Source organism: Macrotis lagotis, chromosome X (assembly GCF_037893015.1).
Source record: "Macrotis lagotis isolate mMagLag1 chromosome X, bilby.v1.9.chrom.fasta, whole genome shotgun sequence".
In the NCBI taxonomy this organism is placed as follows: Eukaryota; Metazoa; Chordata; class Mammalia; order Peramelemorphia; family Peramelidae; genus Macrotis; species Macrotis lagotis.
Window position 1 is genome coordinate 619,432,617 of NC_133666.1, and position 20,680 is coordinate 619,453,296.

At 38.4% G+C, this 20,680-nt stretch overlaps 1 pseudogene; it reads right to left on the bottom strand.

Moving 5' to 3' along the window:
- Positions 1-1,541: 1,541 nt before the first annotated feature.
- LOC141499433 (large ribosomal subunit protein uL30-like) lies at positions 1,542-20,051 on the bottom strand (annotated as a pseudogene).
- Between the last annotated feature and the right edge of the window lie 629 nt (positions 20,052-20,680).

Below are 20,680 nucleotides of genomic sequence, written 5' to 3' on the forward strand. Positions count from 1 at the left end.
GTATGTATATGTAATAAATGTTTGATTACATCTGAGCCTTTTCTTTCCCCTAGGGGCAAGTGGAAAAGGTGGGTGGCCCCATGTCTTCTAATTCTCATCATAGCAGGAGGAGGAAAGTGTATGATTTTCATGTTTTTATGAGTTCTCTGGAATTGGATTTTTCATACTCTTTCTTAGATCCTGCTTTTCTTAGACAACAGCTGATTGCTAGATAAATTATAGTTAGCTACCCCTTTGGAAGACCTTGTAGTGCCCCATAAAAACTAATGTCATTCTTTATGTAGATTATTCCTGAAGAGCCACTTGGAAGACTAGCTTGGATTCACATCTTGTTACTTTTATATTTTAGATCTATTTTCTGCTGTTTGTCATGTTTTCAATTGTGAATCAGAGTAGGACATGTTTGCACCGTCTTTGACTATGGTTGCAAAAGTTGATTGAAGTACTGGGAGAACATTTGTCATTATGCTGACTTCACTTGTCAACTAGGGACTTCAATCCAGGGATAGAGAGGAACTTTTCTTTTAAGAGGAGTGTCTGGGGCTTTCTGATTTGTAATTTAATTTGATTTTTTATTTAATTTTTTTTGATGCCCTAAGGAGTTTACATTCTACTTCAGCAAAACAACATCTATCCATAGAAGTGGATACAAAATATATACAAAGTAATTTTGGAATGAATCATTAACTGGGGAAGTTAGGAAGAGCTTCTTTATGTAGGTGAAATTTTAGTTAAGCGTTGAATGGAGCTGGGGATCCAAGAAGTGGAATTGAGTAGGGATTGCAGTCCCTATGAGGGACAGGTTCTGTAAAGAAATGAGAAGTGCACATGTAACAGCAAGTAGGCTAGGTTGGCTTGTTGTTTAGCCAATCTGTATTGGTGGAAGGACCAAGACTTTCCCATATTGGCAATATTACAGATCCAGGTATGGGTTTCGTTCAGGCTTATAAAGCCGTTACTCTTGACAACTGTGCAGGGAATTTTAGTTAGCATATACATAGTGGTTCTTTGTTTGCTTGTTTTGTTACAGTCAAAGGAAGGAATGGGACCTGGTGTGCAGTGGTGGCATCAGAGCGTATACTAATGCATGGGAAGCCGACCTAGACTATAGGCCAGACCCTATAGAGGTATCATTAAAAACACAAGAGTCCAAGACATGATGGCCTATTATATTTGGAAGTTATTTCAAAACCCATATCAAATCCCACTGTCTTATATTTTACAACACTCAAACCTCAGAGTAGAGAACCATCATATATGGCCAACAACTGATTGCTCTCTGGTGTCACCATGAAAAAACACAGGTTTACTCTAGCTTCCAATCCCAGAATATGAAGCCACTCCTTTTTGCTGCTCGTGAGACTTTAATCCAAGATGAAGCTGGCTAGACAAACCAATATGGGGGAAAGTATTGAAGCTGGAAAAGTTCTAGACAGCTGATACTCTTTTCTTCCCATCTCATTAGTTTCTGGAGAAAGTTCCAGCAGAAAATAAATCTTTGAAGATTTTGGGTGTAGAAAAGATATAAATCTTTTGAGATCCTAGGCTGAGATCAGTTTCCAAATGAGTTGAATGATACTGTCACCAAGTTTGCCCATTTCCTTGAGAAAATCCACTCTATTCTTGGCAGCATGGCAGACCATGGACAGGGAAAAGGACACAGGAACCTTAAGATCTGAGAGAAATTCTCCCCTACTGAGCAGATTTCATGAATATCTTCCAGGAAAATAATACCAAATCTCCCCTTAATCAGAGTATTTATACAGAGACTTTCTTATTATTTATCCTGGCTTATCCTCATTTTAGAATGTGTTCATGGACAGATTTTAGGTTAGGATATCCTCAAGATACATGAGGCTCTATAATTTCAGGTTTCTTTAAGGAAATTTGGAGTCATGTAACAAAGACACCACTATACATTTTCTTCAGATGAAGTTCTTCTATTATATTTGTCACCTGGGTACTCACTCCATTAATCCTCTCCATATGTACCACAAAGACCAGACAATATGGATCTTTAAGGCACCCAGGCTTTAAATACAGGCATCTGAGATGAGTTACATCATAAATGATCTGTTGGGATTCATGGACAAATAATTCCAGCCACCTGGATTTGAGCTGACTCCCTTTCTTTTGCTTTCTCTTTTCCAAAAATGCCGGTTTAGCCTGAGTGCCTTTGAGTGCTTGGTAAACTTTTCTTCAGGAGATTCTCTGGAACTAAAGCAATCTTTTTTTCTTGGTTCAGGTTCTACTATATTTTCTGCCTACATAGTGTTTTAAGGTGACAAATTGATTTAACAATGCTTTATCTTCACAGCAGACTCAGAAAGTAGATGCTATTGTTATCCTTATTCTATAGATTGAGAACAATGAGGCAGATTGCAGTTCAATGACTTGCCTTGTCACACAGTAAATATTTGAGGCCAGATGTGTACCCCAATCTTCCTAACTTCTGGTTCTGAACTCTATTGACCTAGCTGCCTAGGTTGATAATATAAATATTTATGCCTAGTTTATGCATAGTTGTCTATAGCCCAGCTTCTGTATCTATAAGAATATATGTCTAAAATTACCTCCAACTCTTTGACAGTCCACAAGAGAGCCCAAGAATGCTTCTTATATTTTCCCCATCTAATCTATTCTCTTCACAGGACAGAAGAGATGTAGGAAAATAGTTAACAGGAAAGGAGGGATTAACTGAGGGTTTTTTGAAAACCTGAGTTGACCTGAGTCTATTTATAGACAGAGAAGGAGAACTGACAGGAAGAGACTGAAAATAAATTTAATGGGGATGTCAGAGAGGGCAATATGATGGAGGAGAATAGATGGAATGGATTTGTTTTTGCAGTGTTTGGAAGAGAGTTGGACCTTGGTAAGGAATAAGGTTCTGTATGAGACAGATGTGGAGAACATAGTAGCAGAAGGCATCAAGGTGATATGAGATGAAGAAGAGGGGAGAAGAGGAAGCTCTTCAAGAGTAGCTTCAATTTTTTTTTCTATAAAATATGAGGTAAATTTTGCAATTGAGAGTGGGATTGGGAGAGGAAAAGCAATGGGAGGTTTGAGGAGGGTTGAAAAAGTTCAAAACAGATTCTGAGGAGAGTATTAGGATAGAGTTGATAAGAGAGGTATAGAAGGATTGCTAACAGTTGTATTTAAATTCATTAGTGAGAGCACCTTGAAATTGTGTAATGTAAATTTTAGTGGATCCAATTAAAATGGCTATGTGATTTTCTCTATTTACTTTAGCAGCACTACTGGGAAGGAAGGCAGTGGATGGTGGGAATCATCAAGGCTGGCAAAGTGCAATTGATGATATGGTAAGGGGTCAAGGGGCTCAAGAGGACAGTGTAGAATGGAACTGGTTCACCAAGTTCACCAAGGAGTCAAGTTGGGGAAAAAAGCAGAGTTGCTGGTGCAGGGGTGATGGCCTAGACAAGAATTTAGGGAATCTAGGGATTGGAGGATATAGTGAAGGTAAGAAACAGGCTTTTGTAAGAGAAAGAGGATGAGGGGGAAAACCAAAAGATTATGGTCAGATAAGGGGATTTTGGAATTCTTGAACATAGTGCTGTTATGGTACATTTGTGGGTAATGGCAAAATCAAGGGTATGGACGTCTTTGTGCATGACTTAAGTGGGGTGGAGTAGGTAATGGTAAATGAATAGGTTGAGGAACTGAGTGGTTAATTTATTTAAAGGATAATATATATATATATATATATATATATATATATATGGAAGTCCTCTAATACGAAAGTAATCTGGAGAGAAGAAATCGTGAGCAAGGTACTGGAATTGTTGAAGAAGTAAGGGGAATGACCTGGAAGTCTGTAGACAATAGCCACTAGGATTTTTATGAAGTGGTAGATATGAATAGCATGGACCTCACAGGAGGAAAGGTTACTGAATGAAGGCGGGTGGGGAAAACCTGAAAGTGGTGGTGATAAGAATCAAGGGGAATTCCACTAGTAAGCAGAGGAGAATGAGATGGCAAACAGAACTGGAAAGGCTGGCCAAGTAGCCTGTGTCATTGGAGGAAGGAAGATTTCAGTGACTGTTAGACGATTGAAGGAGAGGGACAAGGAAAGATTTAACATGAAGGTAAATTTATTGTTTATGGATTAGGTATTCAAGAAGGCACAGAGGAAGGGGTGAGTGGTGTTTGCTTGGGACTTTGGGGTTCGAGAGTTGAGAGGGATGGAAACAAGAAATCAGGTGGAGGACAGTGATTAGAGATTGGATAATAACTTATAGGGTTTTATAATCAGTGGAATGTATTGGGTATGACCAATTGTGAGAATGTACCTCTTTGAATGAAAGGTGCTATTCCTCTTGACAAAGAAGACTAGAGGTCAGATAGGAAAAAAAGCACAGCTTGAGAAGGAAATCACACAGTCATCTGGAAAGTCCCATTTCATTCCTCCTTTTCCCTCTGAAGCCTAGAGATTAGGTAGAAGAAGATGGTGCAGTAGGAGATGGAAATTATGCTTTCTACCACCTTTCCTCCATGTATAACAAGAGATGGAAGGCCCAAGGTCAAAGGAAAGGTTGCTCCTCTTCCATATATGCTTTCCAACTTCTAGGTGGGAGATGAGGCTGCCCCCAAATGGTGGAAGTTTTCTTGCACTGAGAGCTGGAAGGTATACCACAAAACCCCACCAGCCTACTCTCAGAAGTTATGAATAGTAGGAGATGGAAGGTGGTATCAGAGGAAGGCATGTCTTCTCCCCTGAGGCTAGATAGTAAGTAGGAGCAGTGGTTTTGCCTGCTGGGGGACTTTTTTTTTTAAATTAAAGATTTTATTTATTTTGAGTTTTACAATTTTCCCCCAATCTTACCCCCCCCCACAGAAAGCAACTTGTCAGTCTTTTACATTGTTTCCATGTTGTACATTGATCCAAATTGAGTGTGATGAAAGAGAAATCATATCCTTAAGGAAGAAACAGTTCCTTCCTTATTTATTCAAGGAAGTCTTTCGGGGCTGAAGACTAAATCGTATTCTCCTCAGAGGTTCTAGGTCTTTCTGAGTTAGGGTCTTTCCCTTCCAGGAATTTTTCTATGGATCCACCTTTCCGCTGACCCTTCTTCATTTTGCTAAGACCTTGCGTTGGGGAGGGGCTGGTTCACAGGGCTTGGCATCACTAGAGGCTTTACTCACTGAGTGCAATTTCTCTGGCTGGACAGTAGGAAGAGGTGGTTGCTTTCTCTGGAGTGTCTGTGACCTTGATTGAGGCCTTCTCCCTTTGCTTGAAGGGAGGGGTTGGAGCTATTGAATTCTTTTGGCTTCAATCAATGGTGCTCTTTACCCTGGCCTGAGGTCATTCTTTAGCTGGGCTGGTTCTTCTGCTCACAGACCTGGGCCTGAGGCAGAAGTAGTCTGCATTTGTTTGTTCAGGGAAGAGGTCTCAGCTGTAATGGAGGCATGGACTCTGAGTTCCTCAGACCAGAGGAGCCCAGGGATGGTGTCCTCAGCTTTCCTGCACCAGAACTCTCCCCGCAGCCTGTTGGCAAGCAGACAGCCAGTGCTGCTGAGGGAGACAAATCCTGAAGTAGATGTTCTTTCTCCTGGCTTTTCTTTCTGGGTTTTGTGGGTCAGATTTCTGTTAAGAGGTTTAATTCATATGACAGATGGGGAAAGATCAGGAGACTTTAGAACTGTGCCTGTCTTCTCTCTGCCATCTTGGCCACAAGTCAACCACATTTTATTCTGAACAAGACCACCGATCTTCCATTTTCTATGTCCCTTGTCCTGAGAAAAAGTGGTAAAGGGCCAGATTGACTTCCATCAGCTCCACCTCAAAGTCTCTCGGCTTGGGAAAATTAGAAGTTAATATGGAAGAAACTTAGATTAGAACAACATCTCATAAACTATACCAAGATAGGATTGAAATGGATACAGGATTTAGACATAAAAAGCAATACTATAAGCAAATTAGAAGCTCAAGGACTAGTTTACCTGTCAGATCTAAGGAAAAAGCGGGAGGGCATATTGGAGACATGATGCAAAGGCAAAATTGACAGGTCTTTAGGAATCAAGGATGACTCCCTAGCTTGTTAGCCTGAAGGACTGGGAGCATGGTGATGCCCTCTATAGGAGTGAGAAAGATAGAAGCTAATCCAAGCTTCACTTGGAACACCCAGGTTCAAATTTTGGTTTTGCTGCTTAATACCTGTGTTATGACCTTGGGTGAATCACTTATTCTCTTTAAGCCACAGGTCCTTATCTGTAAAATGAAAACAATACCTAATATTAGTTATCTCATGGGATTTTAAATATAAAATATGACAGAAGCACAAATATTTTGTAACCAGAAACCATTATGGAATTGCCAATTATTCACTTTTTTCTGGCAGCAAAAAATTAGAAACAAAATATATGCCCATTAGTTGGGAACAGATAAATAAATTGCAGTATGTGACTGTAATGGAACGATTATACTATATGAAATAGTAAATATCTGAACTCGCTCTTATATGAATTGATGTTCAGTGAAGTGAAGGAAACAGTAGATGAATATTATACATGACAATAAGGTAAATAGAAAGAATAAAAAAATCAGAACTGAATACTATATATCATGGCCACAGGCTTGGCTCTAGAAGAAAATGTAACTCCCTTCTTTTCAGAGATAGGGGGCTATAAGCCTGAAAATGAAGATAGTATTGCTGATTTTGTTGAACTGTTCATCTCTTCCCCTTTTATTTTATGTTACAAGTCTTGGCTTTATAGGTAGGAGAAGGAGAGGCATATATTTGGAAATGATTATGATATAAAAAAAGTCAATAAAAGTAAAAACCAGAAAAACAAAGGATATTACCATGGTTATTATGTTAGGCCTATAAGGGTTCATAAAAAGGTTATCTCATTTAATACCTTTATTTTATGAATAAAGAAAATTAATACCAAGAGAAGTTTATTTGTCCAAGATCAAATAGCTGGTTAGGGCAGATCTGGGGACTAGAATTGGGTCACAATCCCAAACACTGCACCTTTTCCAACACCCTGCTTCCCATAGTTCCAAAGTATGATTGAAAAATTCCAGGCAAAAACATTAATTTCTGGATATTAAGGTTTTTTCAATTGGCCTACCTAATCCAACCACATGCTGATATATGAATCCTCCTAATACACAGATCTGACCACATCACTAACTTGTTCAAAAATTCAAATTGCTCCCCAGTGACTGCAGGGTAAACTCTAGATTCCAAAGCCTGATGCTTTGGATACCAAATCCCCCTGTGCTTGGGTACCAACCTCATATTACTTTTCTTCACCCAATAATTTAGCTAACCAGGATGACTTGCTCCTTGAAACATGTCTTATATTTTCAGATGATCTCAGGTTACCTTAGAAATCACTTGCTTGACCCCTTGTTTTATAGAAGACCAAACCGAAGTCTGGAGAAATTGAAGCTTATTTCAGGTTACAAAGCCTCCTGATTATCAGGCTATTTTTTACCTCATACTAGTTCTCTCACATCCCTTCCCCAATCATAAACCTAGAAGATCTCCCAAATTTTTGCCTTCTGATTTTGAAAACTATTTATAGCTGATCCTACCCTGTCTCTTTCAAATATACAAACTCCTGATAATATCCATTTGGACATGATCTCCAATAATGTAGACTACAAAAATACATCCTACCCTATCCTATGCAAACTTGTTTTCCATTGCTATTCAGCAAACAACATGTGATCTGCTCCAGTAAGCCAGAAGGGCTACTCTGAGTTAATAAAAGGACTAGGTTCAGTTCACAGAAACTTGGATTCACAGAATTAGATATGGAAGAGAAGTCACATAACAGAATTTAAGCAATTTAAGCAATAGACTAATGATGTGAACCAGATAAAAGTTTAACACGATTAAATAGGTTAGTGCCATCCTCTGCTCCTTTCCTGCCATTTCTCATAGAATTCCTTCTAATTTTCTTTCCCATAACAGCTGCATCTGTACTATTTTTACCATTCTTCAAGGCCTCGGTCAAATGAATCTTTTCAAGAAAGATTTCTCATCTTGAGCAGAACCAGAAAAACACTGTACATCCTAACAGCAACATGGGGGCAATGAACAACCTTGATGGACTCACTCATTCCATCAGTGCAACAATCAGGGACAATTTGGGGCTGTCTGCAATGGAGAATACCATCTGTATCCAGAGAAAGAACTGTGGAGTTTGCATAAAGAACAAGGTCTATTACCTTAAATTTAGAAAAAAAAAAACAACCTGACATCTTATTGTCTGATCCTGCTATCTCTTATATTTTATGTTTCTTCCTTAAGGATATGATTTTTCTCTCATCACACTCAATTTGGATCAATGTATACCATGGAAACAATGTAAATACTGACAAATTGCCTTCTGTGGGGGGTGGGGGAGGGAAGTAAGATTAGGGAAAAAATTGTAAAACTCAAAATAAATGAAATCTTTTAAAAAAAGGTTCATTTTGGTGGTCATAGAAGCAACTTTTTACCTTAACTTTTGTTTGTTTTGTTTTTTAGGTTTTTGCAAGGCAAATTGGGTTAAGTGGCTTGCCCAACCAAGGCCACACAGCTAGGTAAATTGTTAAGTGACTGAGGTCGGATTTGAACTCAGGTACTCCTGACTCCAGGGCAGGTACTGTATCCACTGTGCCACCTAGCTGCCCCCTTCCTAGAACTTCTAAAATCAATTTCAAATTCACTAGTTTTGCTGAATGTGGCAAGGTATAGGAATGAGGACAGTGATTTTTATGAAACCTTATCTAATCTCTATTCCTGAACCAGGCTCTCCAATCTTGATCTGTATGGCAACTCCTTATCTAGCAAGAATAATTTTGTTTTTCTATTCAGAATGAAAGTAAAATTAGTTCCAGTCTTCCTAGACTTTTGAAAAAACTTTTGCACATGAGTGTTTGATGGTAAGAAAGATTTCTTCATGTTGCCTTTATAGTATTCTTTTTTTAGTTTGTTTTTTTTTTTGCAAGGCAATGGCATTAAGTGGCTTGCCCAAGGCCACACAGCTAGGTAATTATTAAGTGTCTGAGCCTGGATTTGAACCCAGGTACTCCTGACTCCAGGGTCAGTGCTGTATCCACTGCACCACCTAGCCACCCCCTTTATAGTATTCTTAACTTTGAATAGCAGAAAAAATTTCTTCACCTTGAAGGGTGTCCTTGTCTTTGTTGTTGTTGTGATTATTGTTACTTGGTCTACCTTTTCAAAGAAGACCATTGCATCATGGAGATGATTCCATGACATTCAAATAAATTGCATTTGAGTGAGGAGGTGCTGTGCAAAGTCACCAGCTTCACTCTCTCCTCCAAAGTCTCTGGGTCCAGTGGTCAAGATCAGGACAACTGGAGATGGCCCTGAATGCAATGGGAGATTTTAGCTTTTAAAGAAAGGTCGTTCCCAGGTCATAGTTTAACTGAAGCAATGTTCATTCAGTCTTATGCTTTGTTGAGAGCTGCTGGTTGATTGACCAGTTACAGGAGGGAATTAAAGGTGAGGAGCAAGGAGATCAAAAGGGAGAGAGCTATCAGAAGGACCTAAACTTAAATCATTGTATGCAGTGGCAGTCCTACTATGTGATTGATGAATTGGATAACTAGGGCTGGTGGAAGTGAAAAAGGCAAAGGAGTCAGGAGACCCAGGCCCGTTGATTCCCCACCCCCCCACACACACCCCAGCCCCTAAACCATATATAGAATGGATTGGACTGGTGGATCCCCTATAGTCATCCCAGATTTACAATCTGCATCTTCTATGTTCTAGGGCCAGTGGACATAGGAGCTGAGTGTGCATCCAAACTGTCATTGGCTACAGGTGTGATCTTCGGACAGCTTCAGGGCTTCATTTTCTTCATCTGGCAGAGGAGAGAATTGAATGTTATTGCCCCATCCATCCTCTAACCTAGGATCCTCATTTTAGCTGGAAACTTAGGATGTTAAAAGAACATTATGGGTTTGTTTTTGGGGGGAGTCCTTGTCCCACACATGAGGAAAGGAATGGAAATTTTAAAAATGGTCACTAGCTTCTTTTTCTGACACGAGACTTGCTGTGGCTAGACTCAGGTGTCAGCAATATGTTTTAATTGATTCCATCAAATTCAAATTAAATCCATTTTGAGCACCACTTCACAACTATTAGATTGGAGTCAGGAGGACCCCGCCTTTAAATTAAGCCTCAGACTCTTAATAATCACCTAGCTGTGTAACTTTTGGGCAAGTCAATTAACCCCCCACTGCCTTGCAAAACAAATAAAAAAAAAAAGTAAAGACAGATATTGGAGGAGTTGTGGGGAAAAGGAGATTCAACCATTCTGTAGAGCAATTTGGGATTCTGCTCAAAGGACTATAAGAACAAGCCTATCCTCTGACCTAACACTCCCATTACTAGGTCTGTATCCCAAAAGAGACAAAAAAAAATGGAAAAGTACAACTATGTACGAAAATATTATAGCAGCTCTTTTCTGTTGGCAAAGAATTGGAAATTGAAGGAATTAATTGGGGAATGGCTAAACAAATTGTGGTATGTGTCGATTATTGAATACAACTGTGCTATAAAAAATGATGAGCAGGAAACTTTCTTTTTTTTTTGAGTTTAGATGGTTCTTTTTTCATTAATTTTTATTTAAGATATTGAGTTTTACAATTTCCCCCCCCCATCTTACTTCCCTTCCCCCCCCCCCCCCGGAAAGCCCTCTGTCAGTCTTTACTTTGTTTCCATGTTTTACCTTGATCCAAAAATGGGTGTGATAAGAGAGAAATCATATCCTTAGAGAAGAGACAAGAAGTCTAAGAGGTAACATGATCAGTCAGTAAGATATCTGTGTTTTTCTAAATTGACGGGAATAGTCCTTGAGCTTTGTTCAAACTCCACAGCTCCTTATCTGGATGCAGATGGCACTCTCCTTTGCAGAAAGCCCAAAATTGTTCCCGATTGTTGCACTGATGGAATGAGTGGGTCCATCAAGGTTATCATCACCCCCATGTTGCTGTTAGGGTGTACAGTGTTTTTGTGGTTCGATGAGCAGGAAACTTTCAGAAAAACCTGCAAAGACCTACATGAGCTGATATTGAATGAAATGAACTGTGAACAAAGTAATAGCAGTATTGTAAAATGATCAGCCGTGAATGATTTAGCTATTGGTAGCAATACAATGATCCAAGACTACTCAAGTATTTTGGATGAAAAATGCCTTCATCTCCAGAGAAAGAGCTGAAAGTGAAAGAATCCAGATGAGAGCAAACATTTTTTACTTTATTTTTCTTAAGGGTTGCTTGGGTCTAATTTTCCCCCAACATGAAAATTATGAAAATGTTTTGAAGACTCTACATATATAACCTATATTGAATTGCTTACCTTTTCAATGATAGGGGTTGGAGAGTGAGGAAGAGAGAGAATTTGGAACTAAAAAATTTTACAAATGAATGTTAAAAATTGTTTTTCAAGAAACTGGAGAAAAACAAAATACTAAATAAAAGAATTTTTAAAATTAAGTACTTCTATCAGGGTAAAACAGGGAATATAGGGGTGTGTGTGTGTGTGTGTAATTTGTAGGGGTTTCCTAGCAAAGGAATGGGTTAAGATAGAAAAATTTTTCTCCTGCCCAATGAAGGATTGAGTGGGACTAAATCAGTGATGTCAAATCCATAGAGAAATGGGGGCCACAAAAATGTGTAAAAAGATCCCTGGTGGGTGCACATTGATTTAGAAAACCACATCATGACATTAATGTTTCATTCAGCTTTTTATTTTATTATCTATTTCTCTAGATGACCACTAAGTTCCCTTCCAGGTGTTAGTCACCTTAGAAAACCTTGTGATTTTTTGCTTGGTTTTTTTTTTTTTTTAGGAACTCAAGAATCCAAATGACATTGAAGATTACTGCATTGGAAGAGAAGAGAATTGGTCAAAACAAGCTAATATGACTCCTTTCTGATACTCTATGTGATTTCCAGTCCTGCCTTTCAAGGATCTAAGGCCCTTTCCATATGGAGCATTCTATAATCCACTTGCTAAGGTCTTATTCACATCTGACATTCCTTATTGAAAGAATCCTTTAGCTTGAATTTCCTGCAGTCCACATCCTATGGGTCACACCAAGTTGCAAACTAGGAGTCTCTAAGGACTACCCAAAATGAATATATGTACAGAGAGGAGTATTTTTGAGGGGGAGGATCCCTTGAACTGTACAGTAACACCTATCAAGATACAGGATGAAGAAATTAATGAGAAATAATTGATTTATAGACAACTAGGTGCTAATGAGCTTATTCCCAACACCTGAAGAGGATTTATCTTTCCTGGTTTTTCAAAGACCTCTAGATCCTTCAAATCTTCACTGGAGGGAAAGGTCTCTATGGCTGGTAAGAGGTCTTTGTGTTCATTACCTCTTAGTGCTTAACTAGGGAAGGTGCTAAACAGACTGCTAGTAGGATTGCTAGGATCATGTGAGAACTCATTTCTCCAATTTATCTACAAGGCATAGAAAAGCCTCAGGGAGCTCAGTCTGAGAAAATCCCTGTTTGAGGAGGCAACTGGAAGAACACCAACTACCAACAGAAGGCACTTTCTCTAAGGTAAAATTTCAGGGGAAGCCTTTGAGACCTGCAATTTTTTCTAAGATCCTTTTTGGACCCTCTGAGGAAGTGAAACCATTAGATATAGGCTGTTTGGAGGTCATGGCTATTAGCAACCTTAGTAGGCTTAGTAGGACTAAAGTGCCAAAGGACTGAAAATTTCGGTCCATGGGAAGAGAGCAAAGTCTGGCAACTAAAAACTCTAAGAAGCAAATCTAAGACTTCGAAAAAGCCCTTTCATAATCCTATTTCTAGCAACTACTCACCTTACTCTGTAGATATTCTAGTTCTGTGGTTGGTTGACAGATACCTAGATTCCTCCAAAATGCATGGTTATTGACAACAATTGTTGCTAACAGTTGCTAAACAACTGGAGCCTACTTTGGCTAGATTTACAGAGACAGTGGATAGACAAATTTAGCTCCTACTAATTTCTCTGGGTCATGCATTTTATGCTTTTTTTCCTTACTGTTTGAATGTTTAAAAAGGAATTTACTAAACACTGCTTGGCACTGTGCTAGAGGATAGAAATAGAAGCAAGCAAAGACATTTCCTATCCTCAAGGAGCTTAGATTCTAATGGAGGAAGACATGGGAGCAAGAGTTAGCAAGGGCAGAAGTGAGGCTGTGTCAGTGAGGACATGTGAAGAAGCATACCTTGGAGATGACCACACTGGTTCCTTCTTGTTTGTTTGTCTTTCTTCTGAACTTTCTAACTTCTCTATTATTCTACTTCCACACTACCCACTTCACTTCAATTAACTTTTTGACAAAATGATAACAGAAACTTACCCCTTACTCTCCCTTTATCTCTTGTACTGGTCACCACCCTAATGATTTGAATCCATTTCACCTAAGTCAGGAAGCTTCCAATCCTATGGCCATTTGGGGGTCAGCTTTTGTTATTCACTATCTCCTTGCTATATAGAACTAACTATATGTTCATCAATAAGTTGTTGGGTTTTGTTTTATTAAGTGTCAGCCAGGTACCAGATACTGAGGATACAAATGAATTTAGAATGGAATAATCCTTAAATTCAAGGTACTTACATCTTATTCTAGTCTTCTGACCTGTCATTCAAGGCTATCTGTCATATGGCACCACTCTTACTTTTCATCCTTAGTTCATATTCTCTTCCATGATGCTCCATGTATTCTGTTTGTCCATATTCTATTCTGTCTGACCCAGGCTCTCACACAGGCTGGTCCCTTAGAATGTACTCCTTCCTCCCCTCATCCTAGCTTCCTTCTAGGCTCAATTCAATTGCTGCCTTCTTTAGCAGATCAGTCCTGACTCCTCCAGGAAATGACTTTCATCTTTACCCCTCTCCAGTTTTGTTTCCTCCCAAGAGAATGGGGGCTTCTTGAAGGCAGGGTTTATTTCTTTATGGGTTTTTTGGGTACCTGATACTAAGTGAATGCAACTGGATGGTTCTCTATGCATATGGCTATCAAACTACCAGTAATGTTCTTGTTCCCTCATGTTTGCCAAAGAACTATCACTTTTCCCTCAATGCCCAAATCAAGTTTTACCTATTCCAGGAAGCTTCTAATAGTCTTGTCTCTAGACCTGCACTTAGTGAGAATCTTCCAATCTACAGACCATACTTGTTTTCCCTTGATCAAAAGAGTGATACTTGTAAAATGAAAAGCATAGTACCCAAAATAGTCAGTACTTAATATTTGTCTCTCTCCCCCTTTCCCCCTACATCTTTTATAACATTTAGAGATGGCATATTCTCTACTTCTTTGATTCATTGAGGACAAAGATTTAAATGTAGCTAAGATTTTATAACCTTACCCAGACCAGGGTACTCTAACTAATAATAATGATCACCAGGTGAAAAGCTCAAGCATGTTGGAAGAGATTAAAGATTGATGAAACAAAATGTGAAGGGCTTGCTTATTAATAGTCAATCCTGTCACAAGCCTACAGAGGTAACCAATGAGCTCTTGAGCTCTGCTAGTAGAAGGGTCTAGGACAAAAGAAGTGATAGCTTATGTTGAGAAGCTGAGATGATAGCTAGAGATATGAAGGACCCTGGAATTAAACCAACCTTAAAAGGAAAAGTTCTATCACGTAAGTTATAGGTTACCCTCAGTAGTAAGAATGGAGAAAGAAGGGTGAAGCCCAGAATCAGCCCAGGGCTTTTCCTCACTAGACATATGACTGGCCAAGTTAGGGTTGATGACTGTGCTAGAAAAACAGACATGGAGGTTATTTGGGATGACATGGGTAGGGAAAGGGAAGTGGGTTAGTGTCTTCAAGCCCCTAGAACTGACTTCTCATTCTGCAACCTTTCCCTTTGGCAGGTTCTCCTCATTGTGTGTGGAGTTCCAGATACCCCAGTTCCAGCCACGAACTCTCTTAAGTTCCTGAATGCTTGGGAGTTAGTGCAAGATGAGGTGGCCATATGTAAAGCTTGAGTTTCTGCCTTGGACCCTGTGTGATGTTCTGTTTAAGGTGGCTTTTTGGAACCACAAGAAAGTATTTCTCTTCAATTTGGTGAAAATTTGGCCCTATTCAGATCTCAGAGTTAGAAGACTACTACAGACTTGTGAGAGACCTCACCATCTTCCTTCTATGAATTGTCCAGATTGTTTGTGGACCCTCCCCTGTATTGAATTTGACAAGAATATTTTTGATGACATCATTCAGGGAGTGATAATCAATTTAAGGAAAGAAATACATTATGCTTCCCAACAGCCCCTACGCAGGTTTGTCCTTGGGGTATGAGGGAAGATTTTAACCTATTCTGGGAGGTGGTTCCTGCTGGATTAAGTTCACTTGCTATATACTAAGCACCTACTCATGTGCAAACTTGTTGGTCATTGGAGGAAAGAGTTTCATCTCTGTCTTCAAAACTCTTACATTCTACTGGAAGAATCAAATACAGTATAGACATAGATTGGTTCATATAATTTCAAGTTGGAGGAAACACTAACATCTAGGGAGGAGGAGGAAAGCCCCAGATCAGAAACAGTCCTGGAGATGGACTTTGATAAGCTAAATTTGCAAAGGAAGAATTAACCAAACTGCTTGATATAGTATAACAAAATATTAGTAGGAATCTTTAAGGCCCTCTAAGAAATGAACCAATTTAACAGAAAAATAAACAAATGGCAAAGTAAAGAATGAAATAAATTGCTAGAATAATTAGAGCAAAAAGACATATGGCATCTTCAGAACGGTAAGACAAAGCAAAATGGCACTTGAATTGAACTTAAAATGAAGCTAGAAGTGCTGAGGAGGAAACAGAGACCACTTCTGGAAAGACTCAGAATTGAAAAGGGAAGGAATAGTTACTAGTAGAGCAGGCAGACTGAGATAAGGATATGTATATGAAGGGTAAAAAAGAGGAAAAACAAAACTAGGAGACATGAGACTGGAGACTTGAAATGTCAGGTTAAGAATTTAGTAAGGCAATTGGGGTACCTCTAAAGATCTGCAAGTAAAGTGATATGTCAAACTTGTTTTATAAATGCAAATTGAAAGACCAAATAAAGGTTGGTTTAGAGTGTGTAATCAAGAAAAGAGAGAGACCAATTAAGAAGATATTCAAACTGTCCTAATGGCATAAACCACTTGAGAACTGAAGCAAAAGATAAAGTGGAATAAGAATTAATAAGACTTGGAAAAACACAATAGAAAACTGATAAAAGGGGAAGGTACCCGGTAGGGGAACACAGTGAAGAAGTTCAAAATAAAGTTAAAGAAGTCCAAAAGTAGTTCTGCTGGGTGAGAAATAAAGAAATATTTGAAGAAATGTCTGTCTGCCCTGTTTCCTCTCCTTAAATGGAATTTTTGTCCTTCAATTGGAGGGATAGAGGAATGTGGTGTGAATAACAAGACTGATTAGATCTTGCCAGGTGGTAAGATTTCCCAATGATAAGATTACTAGAATTATGGTAGAGAAGCCAAAGAAGTTTCAAAAAAGTGCTTTGTTATTTTTCAGTCATTTTCAATATGAGGAAACTAGGCACACAGAACTTAGTGACTTGCCCTGAATCACACATCTAGTAAAGTTTCTGAGGCTGGATTTGAACTTGGGAAGTGAAATCTTATGAACTTCAGGCCCAGCAGTCTATGCACTGCACCACCAAAATGAGTGCAGCCAATTGGAAAATGAGATGCCATTTTTAAATGTACTTTGTTCATTAATATTAATGTCATATTTAAAATGCATTATAGAAAATGGAATATTGTTGTTCTAAGTCAAATTTCTGCCAGTTTCTAAGCAGTTTTTTTTTTTTTTTTGCAAGGCAAACGGGGTTAAGTGGCTTGCCCACGCAGCTAGGTAATTATTAAGTGTCTGAGACCGGATTTGAACTCAGGTACTCCTGACTCCAGGGCTGGTGGTGCTTTATCCACTGCCACCTAGCCGCCCCTCCAAGCAGTTTTTTAATCAAATAAGGCATTCTTTCGATCAAGCATGTTGGAAGAGATGGATTAAAGACTGATGAAACAGACTGTGAAGGGATTGCTTATTAATAGTAAACCCTGTCACATGCCTACAAAGGTAACCAATGGGCTCTTGAGCTCTGCTAGTGGAAGGACCTAAGACAAAAAAAGTTTATGTCAAGAAGCTGAGATGATGACTAGAGACATGAAAGACCCTGGAATTAAACCAACCTTAAAAGGAAGAATTATATCAGGTAGGTTATAGGTTACCCTCAGTAGTAAGAATGGAGAAAATATTGAAGCCCAGAATCAAAGTCTTTTTGCCCAAAAGGTAATTTCTAGATAAATGACTAGCCAAGTTAGTTGATGACTGTGCTAGAAAAATAGATACAGTGGTTACTTGGGTGACATGGGTGGGGATAGGGATTCGGGTTAGAGTCTTCGAGACCCTAGATCTAACTTCTCATTTTTACAACCTCTATCTTTGGCAGGTGCTACCTACTCTGTGTGTGGGCTTCAGATACCCCAGTTCCAGACATGAAATCTCTGCAGTTCCTGAGTGCTTGGGAATTAGTGCAAGATGAGGTGGTCACATGACCACTACTGGGTCTATACCCTGAAGAGATCACAAAAAAGGGTAAAAACATCATTTGTACAAAAATATTCATAGCAGGCCCTGTTTGTGGTGGCAAAAAATTGGAAATTGAGTAAATGTCCATTAGTTGGGGAATGGCTGAACAAATTGTGTATGTATATCATGGAACACTGTTGTTCTATTAGAAACCAGGAGGGATGGGAATTCAGGGAAGCCTGGAGGGATTTGCATGAACTGATGCTGAGCAAGATGAACAGAATCAGAAGAACACTATACACCATAACAGCAACATGGGTTTGATGATCAATCTTAATGGACTTGCTCATTTTATCAGTGCAACAATCAGGGACAATTTGGGGCTATCTGCAATGGATGAGGAATACCATCTGTTTCCACAGAAAGAATTGTGGAGTTTGAATAAAGACCAAAGACTATTACCTCTAATTAAAAAAAAAAAAAAAAGGTTATCTTGTTATGTAATTTTGCTATCTCTTCTGCTTTATTTTTTTCCTTAAGGATATGATTTCTCTCTCAATACCTTCAACTTAGTCTTTACATTGTTTCCATGCTATAAATTAATCTATCAGACTGCCTTCTGTGGGGGGTGGGGAAGGAAAAAACAAGATTAGGGGGAAAACTGTAAAATTAAAAACTAAATTAAAAAATTTTTTAAAAGAATTCTTTCCATATCCATTCTTTGGAAATGTATTTCCTTCCTAAAAGATCTCTAATTTGTTTATGATGTGACATTACATCTAAGTCATCCATTTGGAGCCTGTTGTAGTATATGTGTGATTATTGGTCTGAACATAATTTCTGCCAAGATGCCTTCTAATTTTCTAATTTCTAATTTCCTATTTTTGTTAAGTAGTATGGCTTTACTCCAATAGTTGAGAGTCTTTGGAGTTTGAACATTATACTACTATGCTGCTTTGTTTTTTGATGTTTTCTGTTTGTTGTGTACCTAATCTGATTTACAGATTGACTTTTCTATTTTTTTATAGTACTAAATCATTTTATCATACTGATTGTACTGTAGTTTGAGGTCTGATACTCTTAAGCCTCTTTCCTTCTTATCTCTGTACTCAGTATTTTCTTTGAGATTCTTGATCTTATTTCTCCATTTAAATTCCATTTAACTTTATCTTTGCTAGTTATATAAAGAAAACATTTAGTTGTTTGGTTGGCATGGCATAGGTAAGGAGATAAATATGAGAAATATTATCATGTCTTAATGATATTGGCATGACTTAAATATGCACAATTAAGATTTGACTAGGGGCAGCTAATTGACACAGTGGAAGAGCACCAGCCCTAGAGTCAGGAGGACATGAGATTAAATCTGCCCTCAAACACTTGAAATTTATTAGCTGTGTGGCCTTGGGCAAGTCACTTAACCCTGTTTGCCTCAGTTTATTCATATGAAAAATAACTGGAGAATGAAATGGCAAAGCATTTTGGCATCATTGCCAGGAGTGTTAACAATTCTTCTTGCTTTACCTTTTATTCTTTGCTAAGTCCTCTAGAATTTCTCGATTATATATAATGATGATTCTTTGATTTTAAATAGATAGTAGTTACCATATTTAGAAAAGAATCATTGCCCCTAGTCTTTCTAAGTGTATGGATGGATGTGTTTTTTACATAGAAATAGGATGGATTTTTATCAAGTGTATTTTCTGCTTTTATTGATCTACTCTGATAATCTTTGTTATTTTATTTGTATGGTTTTTTGTAGTTATTAATGCTTATAATTTTCCTTACAGGTCACCTTTAGTGGTGCAATGGACAGAGTAGAGTACAAGACCAGGAGTTAGACTCCTCTTTCTCAGTTCAGATCCAGCCTCACTTACTAGCTGCGTGATCCTTGGGGAAACCCTGTTTGCTTCAGTTTCTTCATTTCCAAAATGAGCTGGAGAAGGAAAGGGCAAATCAGTCCAGGAACTATGCCAAGAAAACCCTAAATGGGATCATGAAGAGTCAGACAAAACTGAAATGAATGAACAACAGTATGCTCCTTTAACCCAGTTTTCATGTGTTTCTGGACAGAAACTTTCCCAATTCTTCACAACAACCCACTGCAGGACATTTCTTATTGTTATATGCAGGTCTTTTTTTTTAAGCTATAAAAGATTCATTTTTGATGGTCACTAAATAGACTTTTAGCTTTAATTTTTGGTTTAGCCCAGTTATTGTCATTTTCTGCTTAAGTTAATGTTGCCTTGACTCTATACCCCTAACTTTGTCAAAACCTAAATATCTTGACTACAAGGCAAAGATTTCCAGCAGGTGGTACCTATAGGCTGGAAGTTTTTAGTTTGGCATGGGGTAGGAGTAGAGACAGAAATAGATCTCTGAGATTAAATGGATAAATAACACCCTTGTTTTTCTTTTATTTTCAGTGGTATTCAAGGTCCTCTGGAGAGCATCAAACTATCTTGCTGCTTTTTAACTAATGAAGACTTCAGCTACCTGGCCCAGAGCTGCCATGGTCCTAATCTTATAAAGCTGGACCTCTCAGGCACTAACTTAACAAACTGAACTCTTTCCTGGCATTACTCAAGACAACCTCAAACAAATTGATTTGTCTGAATATTACAAAGTGTAGTCTTCAAGACACTCACTTTCATGCTATCGTGCCATATTTGTGCAGATGCAAGAGTCTTTCCCACCTTGGTCTTTTTTGGAAACCTTCTCTCTATGAGGAGTCTGAGGGTTCTGAAGGAACAGTTCCAGAAAAAAAAGTGCTCAACTTGAAGGTGATATCACTTCCAGCCTTTCTGGAAAACCCTTTCCAACACAGCCCTACATCTATTACATCAGAGTCCTTGACCAGCTGTGACGATCAAAGCCTAGCATTTTGCATACCAAGAAAACCCATACACTTTGCATTTGACATGTGTGATTATTTTGACATATGGTAATGGACTGACTAACCAGAAATAGGAAAAACCTCACAGTTCTTCTAAGATATTTTACACTCACATAATTAATTTTAACTTTTGTTAGAATTGTTTATATTTTTTCTATTATAAATAAACTACTATTTCCACAGAGAAACTGTGTTTCATGATATTTGTCCCAAGAACAAGCCTAAAAATAATGGGAACTGCAAAAAA